At 45.1% G+C, this 26,406-nt stretch overlaps 2 long non-coding RNA genes across 2 annotated transcripts in view; both read right to left on the bottom strand.

Moving 5' to 3' along the window:
* Positions 1-600: 600 nt before the first annotated feature.
* LOC309642229 overlaps positions 601-26,406 on the bottom strand; it is a 30,252-nt gene continuing 4,446 nt past the window's right edge. The window contains exon 2 of the long non-coding RNA XR_014253060.1: positions 601-931. This is a non-coding gene — a long non-coding RNA (uncharacterized lncRNA). The remainder of the gene's footprint in view (positions 932-26,406) is intronic.
* LOC309642222 lies at positions 3,532-8,344 on the bottom strand. Its single transcript, XR_014253055.1, has 3 exons — positions 6,683-8,344; positions 4,920-5,233; positions 3,532-3,758 (listed from the first exon to the last, which is right to left on the bottom strand). It is a non-coding gene; the product is annotated as an uncharacterized lncRNA (long non-coding RNA).

The following is a 26,406-nucleotide window of genomic DNA, read 5'->3' as shown; positions in this document are numbered from 1 at the left end:
GGGGAGTGGATGGCGTTTAGAGAAAGGGACTGCCCCAGCGACAGGGAACATGGGTTGGGAATAAGGTCTGCAGGGGGCTCTACATAAATGATCCTGAACTAAAGTATCAAAAGTGCTTTATAAACAATGAGATGCAATAAACCCTTACTATAAGGCCCTGAGAGTGCAGAGCAACAAGGAAGAGGCTGCCAGGCACTAATGGATCTGGGTTCAAGTTTAGGCTCCTCTACATTTCAGTTCTGTTACTTTGAGCAGATTATTTAACCTCTGTACCTCAGTTTTCTGATCTGTAAAATGAGAGTTAGGTAGAGTAAAGGTATCTCTGGGTCTTTCCAGCCTGGAAAGTCTAGGGTTCTGGGTGACTGTTGCCAACACTCTACCCCTTGCTGAAAATTCATGGTGCAGAGGAGGGACTCAATTTGCCCAGGCACATGGCACACACCTGGCAAGTGACAGACACTCAGCAAACGTTGTTGCTAATATTCTCTGTCAGGGGACTGATACTGGCTGACATTTATTGAACAGTTACTACAGATGACCCCATGCATGGTCTGTGTGTTATCTGTTGCTGCACAACTTATTTTCACAAAACTTAGCAACTTAAAACAATAATAAACATTTATTATCTCACACAGTTCCTGTGGGTCAGAAATTCAAGAGCAGCTCTTTATTAACTTATGAGGTCAATACTATTGTCATGTGGTTCCAGCTCAGTGTCTCTAATGAGGTTGTAGTGAAGATGTTGGCTGGGAGTACAGTTCAGTTAATCTTAAGGCTTGACTGGAGCTGGAGGATCCACTTCCAAGATGGCTCATTCACATGGCTGGCAAGTTTGTGGGAGGTGTCAGTTCCCCAGCAACTGTATCTCTCCACAGGGCTGCTTGAGCATCCTCGTAGCATGGTGTCTGGCTTCCCCCGCAGAGAGACTGACCTAAAAGAGCAAGACAGAAGTTGCCACCAGCAAAGCCCATTAACAATTCCCAGGAAATACAAATAGAATCTGGGTAATAAAATAGTGTCTAACCTTTTTCTTCCCCCTTTGTGTTTAGTCTAGTTTCACTTGCTCATAGGGTACCGCATGCAGAGGCCTTGCGCCTGCCACTTCAGACCAAAGCTCCTAGTGCAAAATGGCTGCGCCCAACACTTCAGCTCGATGGGCCGTGTGCAGAAGCGCTGCACACGACACTGCAATTCAAGATGGTAGTGGTGGGCCCTGTGCAGGGATGCTGGGCCCAGCACTGCGATCTGGGCCTGTGAGCGGCACAGCTGCACCTCTTCCACAAGAGCTCTGCCCCTACTCCCTGCGGGCAAGAACCCTGTAAAGCAGCCCTGCTGATGGCCTTTTGAGGAGAGCGTGTGCTCTAGAACATGAGCTCACACCTCTCCATCCCTCGATTAAAGAATAAAGCTTTCATTTGCTTCTGAACCAAACTCAGTCTTAGAACTCGGTCTCGTTCTATTGGCTTGAACTACATTGGGGCTGAACGACCCTTGTTGGGGACCAATTTGGGAGGGTCAGTAACAAAATTTTGGCATCCCGGATGGGACACACCATGCCCTTTTAACCTGCACCTATCCACAAGGCTCTGAACTTGCCCTGGCTCCAGCAAGAGGATGGCGGAGGCTTTGGGAGGTTCACCTGAGAATGATTGACTCTGATCTTTGAGTTCACTCTGACAGGGTAGAACTGCAGCAGGCTTCAGTCAAATTCGGTGTAACTCTGCCCAGCACACTGATACCGGGTGTGGTGCACACACAGCGCGGCACTGAGTCATCTGGACTGCGCCCCCTTGAGGGGATCACACTGTGGCATCACTGGGGATTGGAGATTGAAACTCGTGCATGTCTGCCCACTGCCTCTGACTGGTTTTTTCTCCGTACCAGACACCCAGGGAATATTGGGGACCTGTGAACGAGGGGGAGCTACAGCAGTCTTCCCACTGTCTCGCCAGTAGTGCACCTCTTGGCCCCTGTACCAGGCAGTGTGGCCACACCAGGGCTTTTTGTTCTCCTCGTTGACCTCCAGGGGTCAACAATAGCATTCTCTATAGTCATTTCAGTTTGGTAAAGGAAAGTGGCCAGCCCTGTGAGCCAAGAGGTGAGACTGGGAAAAGGCCCATGTAATGAGGATGCTTGACAAAATGAAACAAGGACACTCAATCCAAGTTCAGGAAAAGGCTCCAGGGACACCTGAGTGCAAAAGGATCCCAAAGTAGGTACGTGAGCAGTAACTTGACCTCTTCTGGTCAGTGCTAGTTTCTCTGAAGTGGGCTGGGGAGCCCTATGAACTACTCCCCAGAGATAACAGAGCTATAGAGGAAGAAAAGTCAGAGGATAAAAAGGCCCAGAGTCAAACCCACCTACTGGCTATTACCCTCCAATGTCAACTGGTCAGTACAGGAATCTGGACTAACTGCCCACAGAGACTCTCAACTCCAGTAAGTGACCCCTGGCCCCTACCAAGGGGGCTATCTCAAGCCAAGGAAACTAGGACCCAATCAGTGTGCCATATGTAAAAAAGAGGGACCCTGGAAGAGAGAATGTCCTTGCCACCCCTGAAGGGGGGGCAGAAATGGCAGATTCTGGCCACTACCCTCGAAGGCAGATGGTCCAAATAGATGAAGAAAGACAGGCCAGGGGGCTCCTAAGCTGGCATTCCAATTGACCCCCAAGGAGCCCCGCTGACCCTGCACATAGAGGGGAAAGCCTATTGAAGTCTCAGTTGACACTTACTCGGTTCTGAACCCCAGATCAGGCAAAACTGGTCACAAGACTTGTAAAATGATGGGGGTAAAATGTAAAATGGTTCAGGGAAGGCCCAAGAATGGGCATTCATAAAGCCATTAGAATGTAAATTGGATGCACACATGCTCACCCACCATTCTTTCCTGTATGTCCCCAAATGCCCTATACCCTTGCTAGGAAGAGATATTTTACACAAATCGGGGGCTACTATCCTCCTAATGGGAGACAAATTGCAGACTGGTATTCCCTTAGACAAAGGGCACAAGATGATAATGTTAATGGCTGAGGACAAACCTCCCTGGACAAAACAATAATGGTCCAGCATTTGTGTCTCAAGTGATAAAGGGGATAACGGGTGGCTTGGGCATAAAATGGACCTTGCACTCATCCTGGAGGCCCTAATCACCAGGGAAAGTAGAGAGATCCAATCAAACCTTGAAATGGGCCTTAGTCAAGCTATGTCAGGAAACCAAAGAAAATTGGGTTAAGTTGCTATTGATTGCCCTGCTCTGCATTCAGTTAGCCCCAAGAGATAAGTTTAAAGTTAAGTGCATTTGAACTCATGTCTGGTAGACCCATTCCCAAGCCCGAGAGAAGGGACACCTTAGCCCCCATGAAATGGAACAACTCAAGTATGCCCTCCAGGTAGGAGAAACCATGAAAGCTGTCAACAAATAAGGTAACCAGGTGCTTCCCACACCCACTGACCTGGCCCTACACTCCTTCCAGCCAGGAGACTGGGTGAACCTAAAAACCTGGAAAACTGGCAGCACACAAGATACCCTGGTAATTGCTGCCATCGTGCTGAGTCTTCTTTGCCCCCCCTCCACAGACACATTTACCCCAGTGCTTGCAAAATGAGGGCCCTATACTTCCAATTTATACTTCCCATTTGGGGAATTAAAACGTCCTCCCCACTGTCGCCCCATGGCAAAAAACTTTCTTCTATAACATGATCAGAGATATTCAGGAAGGATGGAAATTCACTGATTGTTGGATCTGTCGCGCCCAACCTGAAACAGGAAAGGACCGTCAGACATATTTAAGAGGAACCCCAATAACCAAGGAGGAAGCATTAAATAGCACCCTCTTCCCAGCAGGCAGTAAATTGTTAACAAGTTGAAGTCGCAGCTGGTCCCAGCTGTGACACTTAGGGGTCAATAGCACCAACAATTATGTGACTCAGGCAGTCCAACGAGGGAAAACAGTCGAGTTTGGTACCTGGGTACCCTAATAGGACCCTGGATATACTTACATGGATGAAAAACCAGAGCACTGCCCCTTCAAAGATTCAAACCAATGACACAGGGCTGGTGCACTTACGAAGAGGATACGTGTTCGCGGGTAAGCCCCCCAACTCAGCGTGGGGCTGGGCATCTCAGTGCTTAGAGGGGATATGTCACCATAAGAACTGTGGGACCAGATCCAAACTTTAATTAAGTTTACAGTCGGGGGACTTCCCTGGCGGTCTGGTGGTTAAGACTTCGCTTTCTAACGCAGGGGGGTGTGGGTTCAATCCCTGGTCGGGGAGCTAAGATCCCACATGCCTAGTGGCCAAAAAACCAAAACATAAAAAAACAGAAGCAATATTGTAACAAATCAATAGAGACTTTAAAAATGGTCCCCATCAAAAAAAAAAAAAGTTTACAATCAGACCATTACCCTTAGGAAGAAGCCATGACATTCCAGAAGAGTCACAGGACTACTAATTGCAGGAGTCATTGCACTCATAAGGGTGCTAGTGATCCTGGCCAGGGGAACCATATATAACACTGTCAATGTAAAAAACATAACAGCCACAGTACAACAGTGGCCAATGAGACTGGACTCAACTTCAACTTATTAGAAAAAATTTGACATGTGAAGCAGGACAAACCCTTAAACCCCATACAAAAATCTGTTGGCTCACTGGCTGCTATGGTCCTAGATAACCAAATTGCCCTAGATTATCTGTTAGCTGACCAGGGAGGGGTCTGTGCACTGGCCAATAGGTCAAGTTGCTTTCATGTTAATGCAAGTGGCCTGATTGAAGAAAGTGCACACAGGCTACTAGGAAAAGCAACTTGGCAGACAGGCCAGGCAGCCTCATCTGGCCCAACAAATATGCAGCAGGTGAAACAGGCCCTCCCCAGTGTCACTTGGTTTCTACCTTTCCTGGGCCCCTTAATAATAACCTTTGTCCTCTTGCTGATATTTGAGCCATGTATCTTAAATTGTCTGGTGTCCTTTGTCTCCAAAAGGTTAGAATCTATAAAACTTCCAATGGTGGTTGCTCAGGGACATGAACAGTCAGGGCTAAGGCCTGGTGACAATCTAAAGGCAGCTGAGGAGAAATTCTGCTTCTCTCCTGAGGTTATGATGACGCCCAAACTCAGCAGGAAGCAGTTGCAGAAGACGGACCTCTTTGCCCCTCAGCGCCCCTCAAGAAAGAGGAGCAGGACAGAAGACAGAGGAGGGATTTGTCACCAGCAAAGTCCATGAACAATTCCTGGGGAATAAAAATAGAATCTGGGTAATAAAATAAAGTCTGTTTTTTTCCTTTGTGCTTAGTGTAGTTTCACTTGCTCACAGGGTGCCACGTGCAGAGGCCTTGCACTCGACATTTCAGACCAGAGTTCCTAGTGGGAAATGGTTGTGCTGACACATCAGCTCTGCAGGGCCACGTGCAGAAGTGCTGCTCATGACACTACAATTCAGGATGGTGGCAGCAGGCTGTGTGCAGAGACACTGCGCCCGGCACTGCGATCTGGAGCCTGAGCAGCACAGCTGCCCCGACCCACAAGAACTCCACCCCAACCTCTGCTGACAAGAACCCTATAGAGCAGCCCACCCCACAGCCTTTGCGGGAGCTCGCACCTCTCCATTCTTTGATCAAAGAGTAAAGCTTGGGCTTCCCTGGTGGCGCAGTGGTTGAGAGTCCTCCTGCCAATGCAGGAGGCACATGTTCGAGCCCTGGTCCGGGAAGATCCCACATGCCGCGGAGCAACTAAGCCTGTGCACCACAGCTACTGAGCCTGCGCTCTAGAGCCCACGTGCCACAACTACTGAAGCCCGCACGCCTAGAGCCCCTGCTCGGCAACAAGAGAAGCCACCGCAATGACAAGCCTGCGCACCGCAATGAAGACTAGCCCCCGCTCACTGCAACTAGAGAAAGCCCACGTGCAGCAATGAAGACCCAATGCAGCCAAAAATAAATAAATAAAATGAATAAATTTATTTTAAAAAAAAAAGAGTAAAGTTTTCCTTTGCTTCCGAACCTAACTCGGTCTCATTCTATTGGCTTGAACAACACCAGGCAGAAGGACCCATGTTGGGGACCGACTTGGGAGGGTCCGTAAAAAGTAGCAATGTCTTTGATGACCTAGACTCAGACATCCCACACTATCATTTCCGCTGTATTCTATTGGTCACACAGATCAACCCAGTACAGTGGTGGGTGGACCACACAAGGATATGAGTACCAGGAGGCAAGAATTATTGAGGACCATCTTGGAGGCTGGTTATCACAGTCTTTTCTAAGTGTTTTATAGCTATTAATTAATCTATTAATTCATGAGGTCGATACTGTTATCATCCCCATTTTACAGATAAGGAAATTGAGTCACAGAGAGATTAGGTAAGTTGCCTAAGGTTACACGTCTAGGAAATAGTCTGGGGCAATTTCTATGAACTTAATGTTTGTGTCTCCCTGAAATTCATATGTTGAAGCTCTAACCCCCAATGTGATGGTATTTGGAGATGAAGCCTTTGGAAGGTAATTAGGGTTAGATAAGGTCATGAGTTGGGGTCCTAGTCCAATGGGACTAGTGCCCCTAGAGACAGGAGAGCCTGCTTCCCCTCTCTCTTCATGCACACACATGAGGAAAGGCCGGGTAAGCACACAGCAAGGTGGCAGCCATCTACAAGCCAAGTAAAGAGGCCTCGGAATGAAACTTACCTTGCCAGCACCTTGATCTTGGACTTCCCAGCCTCCAGAACTATGAGATATAAATTTCTATTGTTTAAGCCACCCAGCCTGTAGTATTTTGTTATGGCACCTCGAGCAGACTAAGATAGGCCTTGAACTCACAGAGTTCAGGATTTGAACTCAGAGGGTTGGGGCTGCTTAGCCCTTGCTCTTAAAATTTCTCTCCCTCTACTGCCCCATTAACCCTGGCCCTGACTCACCCTGACCCTCGCCTGGCCCCTGGGCTATGCGAGAGACTCTCTTCACTGATAGAGAGGCCAGGGCGTCACTGGGAAGACCCGGAAAGGGGCTGAAAGAAGCTCACGGCAAACTCAAGATCCAGGGCTCAGTGTTGACCCTGATGTTCCAGTGCTTGTACCCCAGAGGGTCTTGGGGGCCAGCTCCCCACCCCACCCGGCCTGCTGCTCTCCACCCCCACCAGCTTGAACCTGGGGTTTGCCACACACACGCTCAGATGATCCAGGTCATAAACAGTAAGCAGGCGGAAAACAAACTATATTTAAACCTGCAGTTGCTCCATAAACAAAGATTAAGAGACAAGTGACCGTTGTGAAAAAACAGAAGAAACCCACGTGTCAATAGCTATAACATATTAACGTTCTAAAAACAAGCAAAGGCTATAAAAAAGCAACTTACAAAAGAATAAATGCCAATGCCCCTTCCCCAAAACCAAACAAAACAAGGCACTGGTTCTCACTAATTTTAAAAATCTCATTAAAACCACAATAAAACCTGATTTTTCCTCTATAAGGTTGACAAAAATTAAAGATTAATAGTATCCAAGGTTGGTGAAGGTATAGGGCAATGGACCCTGCCACTACTCTTGACCTTGGGGGAGGGGGTGCAATTTGACAAAATCAAAATGTAATATATTTATACATGTGACTCAGCAGTTGTATTCTGAGGAATCTACTTTATCAAAAAACTAGAAAGATGATGACAGAAAGATATACATAGTTAGCTAGATAAGTATAGATAGATATTCAGATCTATAGATCTATTTACATACAAGGATGTTTTCTGCAATATTGTTTGTAGTAGCAAAACCTTGGAAACAAGCCCAATGTCCATCAACAGAACAAATAAAGAAATTGTTGTGTGGTCACATAGTGAATAGTATACAGCAGTGAGAATGAACAAATACTGCCACATGTAAAGACATAGATGAATCTCACAAAGAATGGTGAACAAAAGAGTACATACTGTCCGATTCTATCTTCACAAGGTTCAAAACAGCCCAAACTAATCTAAGCTTTTAAAAGTCAGGATAGGGGCTTCCCTGGTGGCACAGTGGTTAAGAATCCTCCTGCCAATGCAGGGGACACGGGTTTGAGACCTGGCCCGGGAAAATCACACATGCCGCAGAGCAACTAAGCCCGTGCTCTAGAGCCCACGAGCCACAAGACCTAGATTTTGAGTCTGGCCCTGCTACTTACTGGCTGTGTGGTCTTAGGCAAGTTACTTTACCTCTCTGAGCCTCAGTTCCCTCATCTATAAAGATGATACTAAATTAATATCCAACTTATTAAATTATTTGAGGATTAAAAAAGGTAACATTAAAACTCTTAGCTTAATATCTGGTACAGAGAAGGTCCTCAGTCAATGTTATTATGACAATGTTATGCATAATTCAATTATCTGACCAATGAGAAGTTTCACTCCCTAGGAGCAGTGGGGCTAGGGAAGGTTTTTAAACTTCCCAGATCAATCCAAGAGGTCTTCCTGAGAGAAGCAGCATTCCTGTCCCATTTTTAATTCGAGACCATGAGTTCACTGTGTGTGTGTGCATGCGCGTGCACGTGCATGTGTGTGTGTGGTTGTGCTGGGGCGGGCGCAGGGGTTATTTGGGAGAAGGTGACACAGCTGGGGTAGGGAGCGTTGCCTCAGTCTGCTGTGGAGGGGTCAGGTCAAGTCTAAACATGGGCAGGACTCCAGGCCTTGTTCTTGGAGGATGTCTCAACAGCCTGCTATGGCACCTTGGATAACAAACAGGTTGTCACCCTTCGAACCCCAAGTGAACTTGATAAATCCTGGCAAAGCTGAGAGGAGGCCCATCTATAAATACTCCATGACTCAGGCCCAGTGTCCTGTTGAAAGGGCCACTTGTGTTTATGGTTCTGTTGCTCTGTGGAGGCATTCCAGTTCAAGGAGGAAGGTCTAGGCCACCCTGAGGTCTCAGAGCACCCAGTTCCCTCTGCTGGGGCAAGTTTGCGGTCTGGGGTCAGGCCCACCAATGCCTGGCTTAGTATCCAGTCCATTATGAGACTCTGGGAAAATCTCTCATCTCACCGGGTCTCCTGTTATCCAGGAAATGAACCATGTTGGCTCCCCCTGCTTTTGCAGATAGGCTATGAGGCAGGATGGCCTAATGGTTGGGCACACAGGATTGTTTTCTTTTGGGTTTTTTGGTGCTTGAAAAACATGGGCTCAAGGTCCAATTTCATGCCTTAACTAGCGATGTGATTTTAAACCAGTCACTTCACTTTTCTGAACCTCAGTTTCCTGAACTATAAAATGGGGATAATAATGGAAATTCTTTTGCAGGATTGTCATGAGGATGAGAAGAGAGTGTATAAGGCACTTAGCACAGTAACCAGCATGTAGTAAACCTCCAGTTAATGATAGGTATTAAGATTACAAATTAAGCAGTTTAAAATATTTTGATAAAGGAGTACTTCGGGATTTGGTTCTTCCAGAGAGAGACTTAGGGAGTCAATGGTTGCCCCAGATCTTTACCATCTCTCTGCTTTGCAGTTATGAAGAGCCAAGGTATGAAGAAAACAAGACTATTGCCAAGATTGGTAGGGAAAGGGCAAGGTACTGTCATTCATCAAACACCTACTGTGTGTCAGCTGCTGCCACGAGCATCATCATTTCGTCTGACTCCCCAAACACCAGCAAGGTATAACTCCCGGAAAACCAAGACCTGGTGAAGTTCACTGAATGGCAGAGCTGGCAGTTGAGCCCTGGTCTGTGTGATGCCAAAGTGCTTGTTGTGTGTGACCCACTGCACCACAGTATCTCATTGCCTCCCTGGTCTAGAAAGGAGGCCAAAGAAGGGATAGAAGTGAGAGAATGAGGAAGGAAGAATCAAGAGCTTGGCAACAGTCTGGGAGAGTATAGAGAACTGGAAGCACAGTTGGAGAGAGGGAGCTGTTTGGGGAAGACACATGACTTTGGAGTGACTGCTCTGTGAGGTCAACCAGTGGACAGAAGGAAAAATACAGCTGAACTCAGAAGAAAGATCAGCCTGGGATGGAGGGAAATGTCCTTTGCTCAAGACTGTCTGAAATGACTTCTGAACTTACAACCCCCACAAGACCTTCTTCTACCTGGCTTTGAATGCCCTCTCTGAAGCACCCACCTCAGGGCCTTTGCACATATGGTGTGCTCTGCCTAAAATAGTCTCTTCCCTTTCTCAACTGAGACGTTACCTTTCCAAAGAGGCCTTCATTAGCCACTCTATTTAAATAGGTCCCCATCCCATTACTCCTGGATTTAGCACCTGTTCTTTCCTTAAATTTATCACAATCTGTAATTGTTTTACTCAATTTCCTTGTCAATTTATGTCACCACCTCCATCCAATGAAGTATCTGTTCCATGAGTACAGGGATTGGATGGGCTTGTTCACTGATATATTCACAATCCCTGGCATGTAGTAGGAGCCTAGCAAACATTTGTGGAATGAGTGAAAGATCCAGCCCTACCTATCTCTTAATATACTCTTTTTTCTGATTCTCCACTCCTTTGAGACTGCTTTCCCATATTTCACCATCATATCTTCCTCATTCTCCCCTCCTATGTGCCTTCACTTGGAGTGCCCTCACTCCTCTGCCCATTCAAGCCCTGCCCAAGGCTTGGCTCCTACTGGACCTCCTCTCGGAAGTCCACTCACCCCTGGATCCAGTGCCCCTGTGAAGTAAACAACACAAACACCTGTGCATGATGACCCTACTCCAAGCACCACTACTTGTGTGTGATCTTGAGCAGGTCACTTTCGGGTGACTCTGGGCCCCATTTACCCCACTTAAGTCTATCCTTGGGATTGTATCTAAGGGAAATAATTTAAAAGCAGAGAAAAGCCATAAATGCCCAAAGGTATACTTTGAAGCATTATTTAAAATAGAAGAAAAATTTTAAACAACAATAATGTTAAATGTTATAGTAATAAAAGGTACTCTTTAATGAGTGTTTGAACAGGCCAGGCACTGAGAAGGGCATTAAGAGCTGCAGTTGAGAGCACAGATTCCAGAGCCTCAGCCTCACCACTTACTCTCTGTGATCTTGAACTAGTGACTTTACCTCTTGGAGCCTCAGTTTCCTCATCTGTAAAATGGAGGTGATAAAGATTCCTACTCCTAGGGCTTTCGTTGTTATTGTTGTTAAGCAAAATTTTATTGACTATAATCCAAATACAGAAAAATATACAAATAAATGTGCAGCTCAGTGAATTTTCACAAAATAAGCAGGGGTGTGCAACCAGCTAATAGGGCGGCTTTGAGGATTACATGAGCCAACACCTGGAAAATACTTAGAGCACTGGTAATGGTTGGCTAATGTTACTTGCTCTGTATTTCATGGGCATAGTGCTAAGTGCTTTATGTACATTATTTTATTCAGTCCTCACAGTAACTCTATGAGGTAGGCACTAATATTATCCTCATTTCAAATAAGGAAACCTAGATTCAGAGAAGTTAAATAAACTGGCCAATGTCACGAAGTTAGTAAATGACAGAGGTAAGAGAGGAACCCAAGTCTTTTGCCAAAACCTTCCTACACTGATTCCCCAAGACATCTATTACAGCATCAACTAATAAGTTAAAAAAAAATGGGAAATCAATGACCGACTAGAAAAACTGTGGTTTTCTGAATTCTTGAGTCAATTAAATAAATATTTATTGAATGGCTACTATGTGCCAGGCACTGTTGTAGGCACTGGAGATACAGAGCAAGCAAGATAGAAAAGTTCCCTGTCCTCGTGGAATTTATATTCGGGTGGGAGAAGACAGACACAGAAATAAATAAAGAATTTCTGATAGTAATAAACGCAATCGGGCTTCCCTGCTGGTGCAGTGGTTAAGAATCCTCCTGCCAATGCAGAGGACATGGGTTCGAGCCCTGGTCTGGGAAGATCCCACATGCGGAGCAACTAAGCCCATGTGACACAACTACTGAAGCCCGTGCACCTAGAGCCAGTGCTCCGCAACAAGAGAAGCAGCGCAGTGAGAGAAGCCTGCGCACCGCAACAAAGAGTAGCCCCCGCTCGCCGCAACTAGAGAAAGCCGGTGCGCAGCAATGAAGACCCAACGCAGCCAAAAATTAATTAATTAATTAATTAAATTTATAAAAATAAAACAATAAAAATAAATGCCATCAAGAAAATAAAACAGGATAATGGGATGGAGAGAGACTTGCAATCAGGGGGGACGGCTTTAGATAAGATGTTCAAGCAAGGCCCCCCAAGGAGGGGACCTGAACGGTATGGAGGAGCCAGCCTCACAGCAACCTGCAGGAAGCCCACTCCAGAGTAGCCATGAACTTGGCATGCTTGAGGAACAGATAGACTATGATGCAACCGTTCTAAAATATCATTTTGAAAACTAAAACCTGGAAACAAGTAAAATAAAAAAGTACAAGGTACCCTAAGATGCTATCTTGTCCCAACATTTGCTAGATAGACAAAATTCTCAGAAAAGTGAAATGGTGTGATGAATTGGATGGTTTTTAAATTTTTCCTTTTCAGAAAATATCTGCTGTTGTCATATTATGGTTTCTACAATTTTGTTAAAGTCAAGAAAAAAGGAGAATTCCAGGAATCTCATACAGACCAAATAAGATAGTTCTCTGGTTACCTGTGAAGGTTATGCAAGTGAGTTGGACGTATCATCTTCGAGAACAAGCTGTGCAATCTCCACCAGTCACACTCCCTCTCTGGGCCACAACACAGAACATGCAGGATGCCACATTGCCTGGTGCACCTGCCAAAAGTGAGGTCCCTCATAGATGAAAGCACTAGCAAAGTCAAGCCTTTCTGCTATTCATGTGACACATAATTAAAAGAATACATTTTTTAATAACAGGAAAAAAACACATTGAATCATTAATAAAAATCGGTCAGAAGAATGAGACAACAAGCCACAGACTGGGAGAAAATATCTGCAAAAGACATTTGACAAAGAACTGTTATCCAGGGGACTTGCCTGGTAGGCCAGCGGTTAAGAATCTACCTTCCAATGCAGGGCACGCAGGTTCGATCCCTGGTCAGGAAACTAAGATCCCACATGCCGTGGAGCAACTAAACCTGTGCACCACAACTACTGATTCCCCATGCCACAACTAAGACCCGACACAGCCACATAAATAAATAAATAAATAAATATTAAAAGAAAAAAAGAAGTTAACATATACAAAGAATTCTTAAAACTCAACAATAAGAATATTAACAACCTTATTAAAACATGGGCAAAAGATCCAAACAGCTCACTAAAGAAGATACATAGATGGCCAATAAGCATATGAAAAGACATACAACATAATATGTCATTAAGGAATTGTCAGTTAAAACAACAAGATACCATTACACACCCATTAGAATGGCCAGATCTGAAACACTGACCACAGCAAATGCTCGTCAGGATGTGAAGCAACAGGAGCTCTCATTCATTGCTATTTGGACTGCAAAACAGTACAGCCACTTTGGAAGACAGTTTGACAATTTCTTACAAAACTAAACATACTCTTACCATATGATCTAGCAATCATACTCTTTGACATTTACCTAAATGAGTTGAAAATTTATATCCACACAAAAACCTGCATGTGAATGTTTATAGCAGTTTTATTCACAATTGCCAAAACTTGGAAGCAACCGAGATGTCCTTCAGTAGGTGAATGGATAAATAAACTGTGAGACAAGCCATTACACAATAGAATATTATTCAGCACACACACCGAAAAAGAGTTATCGAGCCACAAAAAAACATGGAGGAAATTTAAAGGCATATTACTAAGTGACACAAGTCAATCTGAAAAGGCTACATATTGTATGATTCCAACAATATGACATTCTGAAAAAGGCAAAAGTATGGAGAGAGTTAAAAAGTTCAGTGGTTGCCAGGGGTTTGGGGAGAGGGAGTGATTAATAGGTGAAGCGCAGGGAATTTTCAGGGCAATAAAAATTTTCTGTATGGTACTATAATGGTAGATACACGTCATTAAATGTTTGTCAAAACCCATACACACAAAGAGTGATGTCAATTATGGACTTTGGGTGACAATAATATGTCGATGCCGGTTTATTGACTGTAACAAATGTACTGCTGCGGTGCACAACGGTGATGGTGGGGGAGGCAGGGTGTGGGAAGGACAGGGGTATATGGGGACTCTGTACGTTCTGCTCACTTTTACTGTGACCCTCAAAACGCTCTAAAAAATTAAAGTTTTGGGGCTTCCCTGGTGGCGCAGTGGTTGAGAGTCTGCCTGCCAATGCAGGGGACACGGGTTCGGGCCCTGGTCTGGGAGGATCCCGCGTGCCGCGGAGCGGCTGGGCCCGTGAGCCACAACTGCTGAGCCTGTGCGTCTGGAGCCTGTGCTCCGCAGCAGGAGGGGCCGCGATGGTGGGGGGCCCACGCACCGCGATGAGGAGTGGCCCCCGCTTGCCACAACTGGGGAGAGCCCTCGCACAGAAACGAAGACCCAACACAGCCATAAATAAATAAATAAATAAATAAATAAATCCAAAGTTAAAAAAAAAAAAAAATTAAAGTTTTAATTTTTTTAAGTCATTTAAGAAAACAAAGAAGCACTGTCTGGGAAATTCCTGGAAGAGCTTTGTTCCTTGAGGTCTGCCACTCACATGGGAAGGAGCAAGAAGGAAGTAACGTGGGAAAGAAGAGGTTATACTACCAACACCTACTCTTTACCAGACACACTGCACACTAAGCCCTGTGCTTATATGAGTTATTTCATTTGTTCTTTCAACAGCCAAATGAAAATGTTTATATTACATGAAAGACTTGAAAATATTGTTCCCAGTTAACAGTGGAGGAAACGAAGAGATATCGATTTTTCCTAGTCACCCCAGTCTGTCTTAGCCCAGAGGCTGAGTTGTAAGCCACTAGGGCGGGTTGGGGGCTCTCTGAGCCCCGTTCCACCTTCAACATTCCACCATTCCATGAGTTGATTTGTCTCTTCTGGGGGCACCACTGGGGGGCCTTGCTCACTTGGGCATTGGATCCCTGGAAGGACAGTGCTGTGTCCTTAGGGGACTGAGAATCTGACTGCCTGGAGCTTGACTTCGTGCAGGAATTTCGCACCTTCCCAGACCCTAGGCTGCAGGTGGAGGGTGTCTGGCGGGAGAAGGGGCTAGGTGCTGCCTGCGAGGCCTGGAAGGGCCGCTCCCACAGAGAGTGCGGGCTCCTTCTCCAGCCCTCGGCCACCTGTTCCCCAGCCCCGCCTTCCCACCCTCCACCTCGTCATTGGAATGCTAAATCCAAGAGCTGATGGGGCTGGTTGGGTATTAATAACTGGACGCTGACGTTTGTGCTGATTAGAAAGGCATTCCCTCTTGGCAGCCGAGACATTTGATTGCCTTTTCAGCGAATCTCTCCAGGCCTTCCGCGGCCCTGAAGAGAATGAGGGTGGCAGGATAATAACAGTAACAATAGCTACCCTGTCTGGGTGCTCTAGTTTGCCAGACGGCAGTGCCAAATGAGTCATCCACACAGTTGCCTTCAATCCCTTCAGGTGCTTTTAGTATCTCTGTTATGTACATGGGGAAACTGAGGCTCGTGAGAGGTCAAGGAACACGCCGCAGGCCACACAGCAGGTGAGCAGCTGGGCAGGAGCTCAAATCCTATCAGCCAGCAGCACCGAGCCCTCCCGTGGGTGGTGAGAGCCAAAGACAGGCATCTGCTCTGGCCACATAAACATGCGGCCCAGTTCCTTTAACTTCCAGGAACAGAGTGACTGGGAGGGTGTAGGGCGTGGGGGAGGGGCGGCTTCCAGGAAGTGGATGGCAGGACCTGGCCCGTGGCCCCAGGCCCGTGACAGCCCAGGGTGAGGAGTGGGGGGATTGCGGTTCTGTTTAGGGCAGGCCTCGACCCTCCTGCTCCCCTGTTTTCTTCTGGTGCTGGTTCTCCACGCCTCACTCCCCTCTTCACTCCTTTGAGGTGCTCAACTATTTGGGGCCTCCCAGAAGACAGGGTCAATCCCAAGGAGAGGAGAGCAAAGGGGCTCATTGTCCAGGGGCTCACAGTCACAAAGGCCTCAAAGTTAGGGTTTTGACATTAGTTTTTGAGGAGCAGTGCAGCATAATGGTTAAGCCTGTAGCCTCTGGAGCCAGACTACCGCTGGGCCTCCCTTCCAGATCTGCTACTTAAGGCTGTGTAGCTTTGGTCAGATTCCTTAACCTCTCTGTGCCTCAGTTTCCCCATCTGTAAAATGGGGAGAAATACCTACCTCATAAGGTTATTGTGAAAATTAAATGAGCTAAAAAATGTAAAGTGTACATTTAATGTAAAGTGTAAAGCCTGGCACAGAATAAGCATTCACTCAGTGTTAGCTTCTATTTCCAAATGATGTCACATAAAGAATCACAAACAGAACAGAAAGGGGAAGACGTTCATCAAGGAAAAAATATCTCCTTATCTTCACCCCCATGTTCATAGCAGCCCTATTTACAATAGCCAAGATATGGAAACAATGCAAGCACCCATCAACAGAAGAATAGATAAAGAAGATGTGATGGGACGTCCCTGGTGGCACAGTGGTTAAGAATCCGCCTGCCAATGCAGGGGACACAGGTTCAAGCCCTGGCCTGGGAAGATCCCACATGCCGCAGAGCAACTAAGCCCATGCGCCACAACTGCTGAAAGACCAAATGCTCTAGAGCCTGCATGCTGCAACTACTGAAGCCCGCGTGTCACAACTACTGAAGCCCGCATGCCTAGAGCCCGTGCTCTGCAACAAGAGAAGCCACTGCAATGAGAAGCCCACGCACCACGACGAAGAGAAGCCCCTGCTCGCCACTAGAGAAAGCCCATGTGCAGCAACAAAGACCCAACGCAGCCAAAAATGATAAATTTTAAATATATATATATATACGTTTTTTAAAAAAAGATGTGATACACACACACACATACACACACAATGGAATACTAATCAACCATTTAAAAAAGATGAAATCTTGCCATTTGCAGCAACATGGATGGACCTCAAGGATATCATGCAAAGTGAAATAAGTCAGACAGAGAAAGGCAAATTCTGCATGGATTTCACTCATATGTAGAATATAAAAAACTAATAAACAAATGAACAAAAACAAAATGAATGAACAAACCAAACTAAACAAAAACAAACATGTAGATACAGAGAACAGAGTAGCCGTTACCAGAGGGAAAGGGGCAGAGGGGAGGTGAAATGTTTAAAAGGGGATCAACTGTATGGTGATGGATACAAACTAAATTTTTGGTAGTGAGCACGTTGTAGGGTATGCAGCAGTAGAAATATAATGTTGTACACTTGAAACTTACATAATGTTTTAAATCAGTCACCTCAATAAAAATAAAAAATAAATTATCTCCTATAATCCCACTATTCAACACAACCACCAACACCGTTTCACTCCATTTCCTTCTAATCTTTTCCTGTCCATTATTTTTACAACACTGCAATCACAGAGTACTTACAAAGTTGTGCAATTTTGGAACTTTTTTTCATTTAACATTTTATTCTAAGCCTTTCTAATCATTCATTAGGCTCTTATTGAGGGCCTATAATGTATCGAGCCTTATTCTAGGCTCTGGGCAAACAGCTGCCAGCAAAACAGACAAGCCCCTTCTCTCCAGGAGCTTATATTTTAGTGGGCATTGCTATGTTGCCTTCAGAATGCATTCTTTTACATTGCGGTCTCATCTACATAACAGCAGAGAACACAAATATGAAGTGTGGAGTTCAGGTAATTTTTACATATATATTCACCCATGTAACTGCCACCCAGATCAAGACACAGAACATTTCCATCACCCCAGAAGATTCCTTCACCTTCCCCATCAGTTACCACCCCTCTTCCACATAGATTAGTTTCACCTGTTTAAGAACAGGATCTGCACATATATTTCAATTAAAAAAAAAAAGTTTACAGCTCCACCAGCAGTAGAAGGGGCAAGCTGTGGGCACATGGCATAACTACACTCCCTCTTGATCACCTGCCTTCTTAGCTAGACTCACCTAGAATTTAGCTAGAACCCTCAGCATATAATACAGTGGTACAGAAGGGTGTCTCCATGAGAAATCTGACTGGCAGGAGAAAGACCCACAAGGCAGGATCTCCCTTGGTCCTGAGTTTGGGACTCAGCTTTACAATGTCAAAACTGACTTCCTGCAGCCCTCCAGGAGGAGATTCATCTTTCATCGATGGATTGACAATAACGAAGCAACAGAGTCTGATTCAATCATTAAAGCAGGTAACAATCTAAGAATTTACAAAGATAAATTTAACAAGAATGTACATACCAGAAGACTGGTGTGTCCTCTCTCAGTTAGAAGGCCACAGGGAAAGCCAAATTATAATGAGAACGTTTCTTGGTGGTTCAATCTGGGTTCCCCAGAAAGCAGAGCTGGTGAGAGGAAGCTTGAGATGTCAAGAGAGGGCACCTTATCTTCAGCCCAATGGACCCCCTCAGCTCCGAGTCCTTAAGGAAAACTGAGTTCAATCTAGCATTCCTTGACAATTTGTTCTTCCCACGCTAAACCTGAAAAGCCCAGATCCTGTGCAGTCTCCCACTTGCCCTTAAATCTACTTCTCCCCATCTCCCTGATCACAGCCTGACCCACAGCAGCCGAGACCTTTGCAACTGACCTCCTTCACATCCCTCTCACTCACCCTTGATCAAATCTCCACCTGACAGCTAAGTGATCTTTTAAACTGGAAATCTGATCAAAGTGTACTTAAAACACTTTGGTGATGGAAGGATGAATAAACAAAAATCAATGGATGAGTGGATTAAAAAGTGTAATATATACATACAATGGAAGATTATTCAGCTTTAAAAATGAAGAAATTCTGACATGCTACATGAATTGAACACATTATGCTAAGTGAAATAAGCCAGACAAAAAAGGACAAATATTGTTATATATTATATATATAATGTTTATATGAGTTACCTATAGTAGTAAAATTCTTAGGGACAGTAAAATAGTGATTGCCAGGGGCTGAGGGAAGAGGGAATGGAGAGTTATTGTTTAATGGGTACAGAGTTTCAGATTGGGAAAATGAAGAAGTTCTGGAGATGGATGGTGGTGATGGTTGCACAACAGTGTGAATGTACTTAATGTCACTGAACTGTACCCTTAAAATGATTAATTTTATGTTATGCATATTTTACCACAATTTAAAAAACACTTCAATGACCCATTACTTTTATCTCAAAATCGATCACATGGTCTACAAGACCCTACAGGATGTGGCCCCTGTCTTGTATTGGTGTTTGGGGGCTGATCATCACACCTCTTCCCCTTTCAACTGGGATCTGGACCTGTTAGGAAATGGGAAAGGAAATCAGGACGATGGAGAGATAAAGATATGGGCTTGGGGGCTTCCCTGGTGGCGCAGTGGTTGAGAGTCTGCCTGCCAATGCAGGGGACACGGGTTCGAGCCCTGGTCTGGGAAGATCCCACATGCCGCGGAGCAACTAGGCCCGTGAGCCACAATTACTGAGCCTGCGCGTCTGGAGCCTGTGCTCCGCAACAAGAGAGGCCATGATAATGAGAGGCCCCGCGCACCGCGATGAAGAGTGGCCCCCACTTGCCACAACTAGAGAAAGCCCTCGCACAGAAACGAAGACCCAACACAGCCATCAATAAATAAAATAGTGTTTAAAAAATAAAAAAAATAAAAAGATATGGGCTTGGGACTCCCCAGGCGGTCCAGTGGTTAGAACTCTGCAGGGGGCACGGATTCAATCCCTGGTCAGGGAACTTGGATCCTGCATGCCACGCGGCATGACCAAAAAAAAAAGATATGGGCTTTATCACTGATAAAGTTGGACTGGAGACAAGGCTTGTAACTATAGGCACAATGGAGCTTCCTCATACCTTCCTCCCTCCATTGCTTCCCCCAAATCATGATTTAATCTTCCACCTCAGTTCTTGGTAGAGCTGCCGGACACATATATTCCCTCCGCCCACGGTGCTCTTCCCTCCACTGCTCACTTAGCCAATTGCTACTCATCAGTCACTTCTTAGCATAAATGTCTCACGAGGAGAGGTCTTCCATGACTCAAACAACCCATCCTACCACCACTCGATGCCGTTAACTAATCTTGTGGCCTTTAGAGTTTCTCCTTCATAGCATTTTTCACAGCTGTGTATTTATGTGTCTCTTTCCACCATCCCTCATGGAAGTAAATAAAAAGGTAGGTGAGGGACTTCCCTGGTGGCGCAGTGATTAAGACTCTGCGCTCCCAGTGCAGTAGGCCCAGGTTCCATCCCTGGTCAGGGAACTAGATCTCACATGCATGCCGCAACTAAGGATCCTGCCTGCCGCAACTAAGACCAGGCACAACTTAATTAACTAATTAATTAATTAAAGAAAAAAAAAATGTAGGTGTGCTCTGGGAGAGCAGGCCCTGTGTGCGTTTGTTACTGGTCACGTGCCCAGTGCCTGGCACAGGGCCTCGCTCTTAGGCTCCATACATGCTGGAGAACATTATATTTACTAGCACTCATCTCAGGGAGAGCTCTGTATACTGTTGCAAGGAGGATGTGGGTAAGGCTTCGGGGTTGGGAGGTAAGGGGAGAGCCTAAGCAACGTTCCGTGCTACACTGAGCAGCAGGCCTTCTTTGTTTTGCTATGTGGAGTCTACAGGTTTTGTCCAGGGCCCAATGGCTCAGGACCATCAAGAAGCTAAGTGCGGTTACCTGGGGCTTCCTTCTCTCCCTTTTCCCCAAACACTGCACAGCCCCTGCTCTAAATAACTGTTGACCAAATATTTAAAGAATGTCAGCTTGTAGGAGTGTCAAAGTGTCTCACTTGGACCCTCAAGTCTCAATTTCAATGCTACGTCCTGTCAAAAGGCTTCCCTGATCCCCCAGGCCCCTTCATATCAGAACAGCTTAGGGCCCCCTCCTCTGGGCTCATGTAACCCCCTTCTGGAACTAATCACATGGTACTGTCTTTGCTCATTTAGGTGTTTCCGTCTCCCCTACTAGACTTTGAGGACCATGAGGACAGGGGCCTTGCCTTCTTGTTCACTGCTTTTTACCAGCACCTAGAATAATTTATTGCACATAGTAGGTACTCACTAAATAGCTGTTGACTTAATGAATAAAGTGCCCACCATGTGCCAGGTACTAGCTGACTCCTCGGTAAGGGTATGTGTAGTGACATTTGCTGGCTGCCCCTCTAGCGTCTGGACTTAAGCCAGTAAGTTCCATCCTCCAAGGCACAGAGTGTGGTCAAAGAAGAGCCCACAACCCTAGATGAGCCCATCAGTTCTTGCACTGTGGTCTGAGGAACAGAGATTGGAATTGACTTTCTTGTTCCTGTGGGATGTGAACTCCTATGGCTGAATCCCTAGGAGCACTGCTGACCACCTGGGGCCATGAGAAGAGCCAGCATTAAGATGAAGTCAGCATCACTGAAGGATCTTTGGTGATATGTGAGCAGCTAAATCAAACCTTCCCTGAAGCTAGCCCTCCCACCTCCATTCTTCTTGGGTAAGCGTGCCAATCATTCCTTTTAAGTCAGTTTGAGTTGGGTTTCTGCCCTTATAACATGAAGCATCCAGAAGGGTCAGAAGCAGCCCAAGTTTCATCATCTCAGTACCTGCTGAGAAGCTGAATGAATCCACAGTTTGGGATGCTCTTGGGACCTTATCTTGCAGCCCTCAACTCCTCATCCACCGTGATTCTCAGATAGGGACAACCCCCAACAGCAGCTCTTGGCACCAAGGGCAGGGGATATGGAGTTTGGTCTTAATTACCAGATGCTCCAGCTGTTCTCAGTCCTCACCAAGGAGACAACTAGGACCCATCCAAAGACAAAACAGCTTGTATCTGGCACATGACCTTCTTGGGCCCCTAAATCACTTGTCCGGGGGCTGGATCAGAAGTGACCATTTCAGGGAATTCCCTGGCAGTCCTGGAATTCCCAGTTGTTAGGACTCTGAGCTTTTACCGCCAAGGGCCCAGGTTCGATCCCTGGTCAAGGAACTAAGATCCCACAAGCCACGCAGCATGGCCAAAAAAAAAAAGAAATGACCATTTCAGTCTTCTTGGTACAAGCATAGTGGAGGTGTAGGATTGAAGAATCCGAGTGTCAGAGCTAGAGGGATCCTTAGCGATGAGCTGGTCAGACCCTTCATCTTGCAGATGGGGAAACTGAGGCCCAGAGAAGGGAGGAGACTTGTTCAAGGTTACACAGCATGTTGGTGCCGAAGGAGTTTCTGCATCAGCCTCCCCCTGCAGAGATGGGGCTGGGGCTCCCCCAGCTGGGGAAGGAGAGAGGAAGGAATACTGATGGGGATTCTCCCTGCTATGGCAAGATAGGAGCTTCTCCCCCAAACAGTCACTGGTAGGCCTGGTTAGTTAGCCATCCTTAATAATTTGATAGCGGGACTTCCCTGGTGGTCCAGCGGTTGAGACTCCACACTCCCAGGGCAGGGTGCCCAGGTTCAATTCCTGGTCAGGGAACTAGATCCCACATGCCACAACTAAAAGCCTGCATGCCACAGCTAAGAGATCCCAAATGCTGTAACTAAAAGATTCCGAGTGCCGCAACTAAGACCTGGCGCAGCCAAATAAATAAATAAATAAATTTTAAAAATTTTGGTAGCATTTTGATAACACCTTGTGGTTGGCCTAGGGTGAGATGACTTTAAAGGGTACTAAGTCTCTGGCAAATCATCAATGATGCCTCCAGAATTTCTACAGGGGACGAATTTAGGGCCAGCAATCTAATGGGAAAGGGGCCCAAAAGACTTGCCTTGGAGGTGCATGCATAGCAAGTCTACTGTTGTTACTTAGACCACGGTTTCTCAATTTCCACACTATTGACATTTTGAGCAGGATAATTCTTTGCTGCTGGGGACTGTTCTATGCATTGTAGCATGTTTAGCAGCATTCTTGGTCTCTCCTACTGGATGCCTGCAGCACCTACCCTCCCAGCTGCGACAACCAAAAATATCTCCAGACATCACCAAATGTCCCCCAAAGGGCAAATCACCCCATCTGAGAAGCACTGACATTACGTTTAAGTGGCTGAGAGGGAATGATGGAGATTCTTCTAAAAGAAGAGAGGAGATAAAAATATAAGGAGCCACCCCTTTGTACAAGAAAAGAAAATCGTCAGAGGGATGGTCAGTTCTAGGCAGAACTGTGAACTTTGACCTTACTTGCCCCCCTTCCCCTTTTTGACCGTTTTCTTCTCTTTCTTGGCTCCCATTCCTACTTAGAAAAAATTAATAAAATATTCAGGAAAAATTAATATTTGCATTCATGCTAAAGTGAGACAAGCAGTGTACAATAGTTACTAGAGGTTATAAACGCAAGCATTATACACTTAAATTGTGAGAATCTCAGTGTATGTAAACTGTATCTCAAAAAAATAATTTAAAAAACACATAGGAATTATAGTCAGACCTGGGTTCAAGTCCCAATTCAGACATTTCCTAGCTGTGTGACTTAGGACAAGTCCTCTCACCTCTTTCTTTCTTTCTTTCTTTTTGGCCACTCTGTGTGGTTTGTGGGATCTTAGTTCCGTGAACAGGGATTGAACCCCAGTCCCGGCAGTGAGAGTGCCAAGTCCTAACCACTGGACCACCAGGGAATTCCCTCCTCTCACCTCTTAGAACCTCTGTTTCCTCAGTTGTAAAAGGGGAGTAGTAATTGTATGCCTCACAGGATAACTGTGCAGAGTAAAGGAGATAAAGTATAAACAGCACTTTGTACAATGCCTGGCACTGGAGGTAATATGAATATTACCTATTATGTATTTACATTTATATTACTTATTTATATTTATCTGTAGTTTACAGGTGAAATTGCTCCCTGATGATCTGCTTCCTGTGGACCTGTTCTAATCAAGGGCATCTCCGCTTGCCTCTTCCCATGTGATCCCTTGGTTAAGATAGGAAAAGCAAGGTCCGGAAACATAGAAATTTATGGGACTTTGGACCCTTGGCTCCACCAGTGACTTATTAGTCCCTCTGAGTCTCAGTTTCCTCAACTGTAAAATAGTATACTAATATTACCCACTTCATAGGGCTCTAGGCAAGTCTGGGAATTCAGACCTGCCCTAAGGTGCAGGCAGCAGCTGCACCAATAGAATCTGCCACCAGGGGTCAGGATCGCTACAGCCAAGTTCCCACCTATCCAAGACATTTCAATTTTTTGAGCATGGTTGTCTAACTTTATATTATGGAAAAATTCAAACATACACAAAAAGTAGAATAGCATAATGAACCTCATGTACCCAGGGTTCAACAACTAACAATATTTTGCCAGTCTTCCTCCCTCTTTTTGTTTGCTATGCTGCTTGCAGAGTATTTTAAAACATATCCTTGGGCTTTCCTGGTGGCGCAGTGGTTGAGAATCTGCCTGCCAATTAAGGGGACACGGGTTCGAGCCCTGGTCTGGGAAGATCCCACATGCCGCGGAGCAACTGGGCCCGTGAGCCACAATTACTGAGCCTGTACGTCTGGAGCCTGTGCTCCGCAGCGAGAGAGGCCGCGATAGTGAGAGGCCCGCGCACCGCGATGAAGAGTGGCCCCCGCTTGCCACAACTAGAGAAAGCCCTCGCACAGAAACTAAGACCTAACACAGCCATAAATAAATAAATAAATAAAAACATCTGATTGTCTTAAAAAAAAAAAAAATCCTTAACCTCATTTCATTTTATCCAGAGTACATCACTGTGCATTTCTAACTGAAAAAGGCTTTTATTACCACAGGCACTATGTCGTTATCACACCTAACAAAAAAGAACAAATAATTCCTTAATCAATTAGTTCACATTCAAATTTCCCTGATTGCACCAAAGATGTCTTTTGGCAGTTAGTTCACTTCAATGAGGATCCAAGTAATGTTTTTGCATTTGGTAAGTGTGTTGAGTTTTATGATTTAACATTCTACCCTCCTTTTTAATTTTCATGCCATGAATTTGTTGTAGAAACCAGGTCACTTGTCCTGTAGAATGTCCCACATTTTGAGTTTGGCTGACTGTGGTGTTTGCCTATGCCCCGTATTTCTGGTAAACTGGTAATTAGATCTTGGCTTGATTAGGTTTTGTTTTTTTTTTCCCCAGGCAAGAATATTCCATGGAGAGCACTGTATCCCCCTCTTAATGATTTTAAGGTTGGTCAGTGGGTTCAGGCAGTGTCAGCCTAAGGTCTCCATTACAAATTTTCCCAACAATTTTTCATCCAGTTGTTTCAGCATCATTTCATGATTGTTGCCAAGACTCATTATTTCATTAGGTTTTGCAAAATCGTGCTTTTCTAAACCTATCATTTCTCCTGCATCTATTAATTGGATCCTTCTATAAAAAATAACTTTTTCTTATCTACTATTTGGTTACCTGCAATATAACTCATCAAGGAAAGAACAAAAAATTTTTTATTTTCTTCTATTTATCAATGTTTGTAGTAATTAGTTGATTTCCTGTAAAACTCCATTGATAAAACTGTGTTGTTTTCCTTACATATCATTATTTTTATGTATTTTGTGTTGCAATCTATTGAAGTCATTATTTTTCTTTTAATGCTCAAATTGTTCCATCTTTGGCCAGTGGGGCCCCTTTGTACTGGTTCCTCAGTCATTTTTACATGATCCTAATAGTCTTTGATAGCTTCCTGGCCTTCAGGCATAAGACAACCCAACCTCATCTTTCCTACTCCAGATCTGGAACCAGCCATTTATCAAAGGAGCCTTGACTTTCTTTAATTTTTAATTGATTTTTAAACTGGAAAATGGTGTTTAGAGACCAAATCTGTGCACTAGGGGTGTTCATTACTACTGGGTTGGTCTTTGCTTCTAGGCCTTTTCAGCAGAGCTAGAAAATACATTTTTGAGAGAAAAAAATACATATTTCATTCATTCTGCTATGTAACTCAGATCTAAGTTCATCCTAGGCTTCTTTAATACTTGCAACTCTTTTTCTCATATGTTGAAAATCTTTATTCCTACTGCCACTGACACAATTACTTTGCTTTATCCAAAAATATAACTATCATAGCTTCAGAATAGCAATATTATTACTAATAATAAGGCTAACAAATGCAATTTAATATTTCTATGCAATTCTAGTTCATCCTTAGATTATATCCTATTAGGGAGGTACAGTCAAAATACTTATAAAGCCACTTGAAATTATTTTCCCTGTGTAGTTATAACACTTCATTTGTTTCCATTTGTTTTTTGTTTTTAAAATTTATTTATTTATCTATTTTTGGCTGCGTTTGGGTCTTCGTTGCTGCATGCAGGCCCTCTCAAGCCGCAGCGAGCAGGGGCCACTCTTCACCCGCGGTGTGTGGGCCTCTCTCATTGTGGTGGCTTCTCCCTTCGTGGCGCACGGGCTCCAGACGCACGTCTCAGCGGTTGTGGCTCGTGGGCTCTAGAGCACAGGCTCAGTAGCTGCGCACACGGGGTTAGTTGCTCCGCAGCATGTGGGATCCTCCCAGACCAGGGATCA

The sequence above is a fragment of the Balaenoptera physalus genome (genome assembly GCF_965194825.1).
Source record: "Balaenoptera physalus genome assembly, chromosome: 1".
Classification (NCBI taxonomy): domain Eukaryota; kingdom Metazoa; phylum Chordata; class Mammalia; order Artiodactyla; family Balaenopteridae; genus Balaenoptera; species Balaenoptera physalus.
This window is presented reverse-complemented; position numbering and strand designations above follow the sequence as displayed.